Below are 5,315 nucleotides of genomic sequence, written 5' to 3' on the forward strand. Positions count from 1 at the left end.
TATCTGATGCCGTATGGGACAGCAGGCATTGTTGCAAGCTCAGGATGACATTCAAGAGCTCATAAAACTCCTTTGGATTCCGCACCTCCCGGAACAAAAAAATTAAATAGAATAACGAACAACTGCTTAAAAACAAAGGAAACCAAAATGATATACGCGTTTCAAGAGGAGGACTGAAAGGCGTTATTTATCAATGAAGGGATTGTTTGGGGGTCGATTTTTTTTAAAAGCCTGTATACAATAGTCCTAGGCTTGATTAATGATATGCTTCCGGTGGGACTTTCACCAAGTTATTACATGCAGGGTCGGTTTACCAGCCCTTTTTGTTTCGGGAGTATCCTATTCTTGGATACTTGTCGTTCATGCATGTATCCTATTTGTTTATTCATATGTACTACTCGTTTTACATACGTATACATACACATAAACACTCATACACTCACGCAGACATATATGTGTATATATATATATATATATATATATATATATATACATATATATATGAGTCTTATCACATCACCGTGATTCATATATACGTATTAAGCCACAAACTTCCTGTTATATCTAATTCGCTCTACCCGGGAATTAATATATTTTTATATATGTTAACCGAAGGAAAATTTTTTTAGCCGATAATAATTTCGTCGGCTCACGGGCGCGAACCTAGGAACCAAGAAATCTATATATAAATAATTTATAAATATATATTATTGTGTATGGTGCATCACTATACCGTGACCGGAATAATGATGAGAGGACCACAATAATGTATATGAGAGACTGTATTTTTTCTAAAATACAAAGAAAGGATAAAAATATTTTGGAAAAATACAGTCTTATTTACTTTATTATGGATTTTCATTTTATACACAGACACACAGACACAGACACACACACACACACACACACACACACACACATATATATATATATATATTATATATATATATATATATATATATATAGTATATATATATATATATATATATAGTGGGACGTACGAACTAATACTCTTGACTAACCGAAGCCCGAAAGAAAATAGAGAAATAGAGGGAATTTAAGGAAGCTGCGAATGACAGTGGTACAGCGGATACAATCCAGCAAAGACTCCCCCCAATGAACAGCAGTTTCTGAAGGTATAATAATTTCGAGGGGACGGGATCTGTTTCTTGATGTCAGCCGTGTACATGAGAGTTTTAATTAAAAAAAGCTAAATTATCTCATATGATTTCAGAAAGGCAGTAGCTAGTCATACCTAATTATTATTATTATTATTATTATTATTATTATTATTATTATTATTATTATTATTATTATTATTATTATTATTATTATGTGGTCTATCACAGTCCTCCAATTCGACTGGGTGGTATTTATAGTGTGAGGTTCCGGGTTCCATCCTGCCTCCCTAGGAGTCCATCACCTTTCTTACTATGTGCGCCGTTTCTAGGATCACACTCTTCTGCATGAGTCCTGGAGCTACTTCAGCCTCTAGTTTTGCCAGATTCCTTATCAGGGAGCTCGGGATCGTGCCTAGTGTTCCTATGGTTATGGGTACGATTTCCACTGGCATATCCCATATCCTTCTTATTTCTATTTTCAGGTCTTGATACTTATCCATTTTTCCTTCTCTTTCTCTTCAACTCTGGTGTCCCCTTATTATTATTATTATTATTATTATTATTATTATTATTATTATTATTATTATTATTATTATTATTATGTTTAGAAGATGAAACCTATTCATATGGCTGTGGTCTACTGACTTGAAATTCAAGCTTCCAAAGTCTTTATATGTTGTTCATTAGGAAGAATCAAGACGAGGTAAAGGTAAATATAGAAAGAAGAGATCCTACTTATTAGAAAAAATAGATTTATGAATTAAAACATTGATAAAAATGTATTAAATTGTAAGGAGAATAGTATTATGGTACTAATGCATTGTATCTTCGCTTGAACTTCTGAAGTTCCAATTGCACAACTTCCTCTGGGAGGCTCTTCCACAGTGGTCCAACAGCTTGAGGAATAAAGGACCTCTGAAACTGAGAAGTTCAACAGCAATGCACATAAATTACAATATTGGCGCATGAAATCTATACATATAAAAGGCAATTTTTGTCTGTTTGTTCGTTTGTTCGCTATGCACGCCCAGACTATGAAAGCTTGGGCTACCAAATTTTTACCAAAGGCTCCCCTCCCAAGGAAGGTTTTAGTCAAAATCCGAAATTCTTGGACCATTTCTAAGGGGGTTCATAACCCCTCTTTTTCATACTCCCTCATTTTTTACAAGTTTCGGAGTTGACATCTATATAAAAGTGTTTCTCTAGGTACAAACAGGCTCCTCACAATATGGGGGCCATAAGGCACCCTTAGTAATAAGGGGGGAGGGCAACACCCCCTTGGGAAAGGGGGCCAGAGGTTTCCCACAGTATTAGGGGCCAGGAGACCTTCGCCATTTCGACTTACTGACCAGGGGAGAAGGGGGTGGGGGGGTGCAGGCCCCTTTTGGGAATTAGGGCCAAAAAAAGACTAAAGATGGACCTTCTGCATTCAAATTTGGTACCATGAATTAACATAACCATGCATTAACATAAATGACTACAAACGCATTTAACATCAACTATAGGCTGAGTTTTATCTAGGGCCGTTTAAGTGGGGCCTTTTGCAACATGTATGCACCTGCCGTCGGCCAGTGGTGCCTGACTGAGCCGGTTAGTGACGCAGCAGCATTGGCTGGGGAAAGGTGTACGTCCAGGTCATTTAGAAGTGAATGTGCGTTCGGTAACACGTCCTAAGGACGGGCACAGTTCCTAGTAAAGCATAAGGCGCAATCTACGGATCAGAAAGTGTCCTCCACAAGGTTCGTAAACAATGAATTACGAGAGAGCGTCTTCCACAAAGTTCATCTCTGTCATATCCTTTATAATCAAGCTCATTACCCCTTTCTAAAGGGCGCATTGCCGTGTTTTCGTCCCTTTATTGACAGAGCTTGCTCTAGTATAAACAAAATGACAAACTTCAAGCTGATACTAACGTTTCGTGCAATAATGACTGCAAAATGGCGTAATTACTTAAGAAATAAACGAAATGTTTAATTAGATGTTAATTTAAAAACTTTCCAGCAATGTCTAATCTCGTCAAAGGGGGGCGGTGCTTAATTTCCATTTAATGAAAAAGACAGATAGAGTTGTTTATGTAAAGTAGATAGTTGATATAATAGAGATGGTTATCTAGCTGATGGAGAAGTGATAGGTAAGGATATTCTTTTGATGAATGATTGATTAGTCGGCCAAAGTACCTGCATTTGCAACTTGGAGGTGGAAGACTGTTGAAAGTGGCAGTTATAAGGCCATGTCTGTAGGGAATAGGCCGATGGAACTCAAATTAGCGGAATACTCCAATTTTTTCCCGTTTGTAAGTCCTGTTCTTGAAGGAGGGAGAGAAAGGGTGGGGGCGCTAACGGGAGAAGCTGGAGGAGGGAGAGAAAGGGGGCGCGGAGGGAGAAGAAAGGAGGAGGAGGAGGAGGAGGAGGAGGAGGAGGAGGAAGGAGAGAGATAAAGGGGCTTGAATCAATGGTTCGGTTACCTCGGCCTTTGAAACTCCATTCTCGTTTACTTTGCAATCCGGAATCAGGTTGCAATAGGAGAAGAGGAGGCGGGGAGGGGGGATGGGGGATGGGGGATGGGGATGGCTTGAGAAGGGGTGGGAGGTGACCGGTAGCAGGAGCGATGAGAGGCGGGGGAGGGGGAGGTGTTCAGAGCACACATAATCTCGCTGTGATTGACAAATGACAGTCCTCAACACGAGAAAGACTCAAAGTGTCAAGTGGATCGCAGACAGATTGCCCCGGCGCGTTCGGATGGCTCGACCTCGACTTAGGATTATCAGATGGCCCTTTCGTGGCATTTCGATTGAAATTTTTGGTGCCTCATTATATTCTAAGCTTTTGAGTGCATCTTCTAGCTGCGGCAAATTTCTCTCTTATTTTCATTTGCGAATAAATATCGATCCTGAACCGCGATCAATCCGTGAAGGGGGAAATCCGAAGACGGACGGCAATAGGGGACATAAGTTCTCTGTTGTCACTCATGTTGTTGATGGTGGATAGAATCGTTTATACCAATATGTGACAATCGCGTCTTGCTTTGTGCCTGTAGGATTGGATCTCCTAAAGGCCAGTGCCGCTAACTCTCAACGCTGAATTACAACAAGATTAAATCCTTTGTCAGGCTATTTGGCTCGAGATAGGCAATGCCACTTGAAATGTTAACCTCAGGTGACGACTATATTGTGCTGATACGATGTGCGTATTTGTGTGTGCGTATGAAGGCGTCACTTCCTCCCCCTCTCGCGTCTACAAAAATAGTTTTCTTTGGAAATTGGTCAGAAGCGCGGAAATTCATCTCCTTTCTTTTTCATGATTTAGCAAATTCCTTAACCAAAATCAAAGAATTTTTTTTATGACGTTTTTGTCCAGATGTTTTTCATTTCGAACATTTCAGCGCTGAGGTTTTTGATATATAATACTCAAATTCTTTAGGTTAATAAGGTTATGTATACAGAAATTCTTAAGGTTAATGAGTTTAAGAATACGGAAGTTTTTGAGGTTAATAAAGTAAAGAATACGGAAATTCTTGAGGTTAATAAAATTAAGAATACGGAAATTCTTGAGGTTAATGAGGGTAAGAATACTGAATTCTTGATGTTAATGAAGTTAAGTATATGGAAATTTTCAAGGTTAATGAGGTTAAGAATACAGAAATTCCTTAGGTTAATAGATTATGTATACGGAAATTCTGAAATAATGAAGTTAAGAATACTGAAATTCTTGAGGTTAATAAACATATTGATACTAATTTTTTTTAGGTTAATGAGGTTAAAGATACTAAAATTCTTGAGGTTAATGAGGTTACAGATAACCCCTTAAGGAATGAGACTATTGTAATTAAATCCATTACTTTCTGAATCATAACATTCTTCATCGATCACGTTTCTCTATTGGTTCATGTGCTAATCATCTATTTCTTTCTATATGTTTACTATTAAACAAAACAGCTGTCACACCTTCAGACTGAATAGCAAAATATTTCTCTCGAAATATTTCCTCCGAGACATCTGTCACAGTTGCCAATTTTGAGCCTCTGTCGATGACTCGAATTGGCGCGCATGCGCACAGGGCGTCCACTGAACTGCTTCCCGTAAGTCGTATTTGAACTCGGTTAAAGAAGAAGAAGAAGAAGAGGAAGAAGAAGGAGAAGAAGAAGAAGAAGAAGAAGAAGAAGAAGAAGAGAGAGAGAGAGAGAGAGAGAGAGAGA

The sequence above is a fragment of the Macrobrachium nipponense genome, chromosome 17, assembly GCF_015104395.2.
Source record: "Macrobrachium nipponense isolate FS-2020 chromosome 17, ASM1510439v2, whole genome shotgun sequence".
In the NCBI taxonomy this organism is placed as follows: domain Eukaryota; kingdom Metazoa; phylum Arthropoda; class Malacostraca; order Decapoda; family Palaemonidae; genus Macrobrachium; species Macrobrachium nipponense.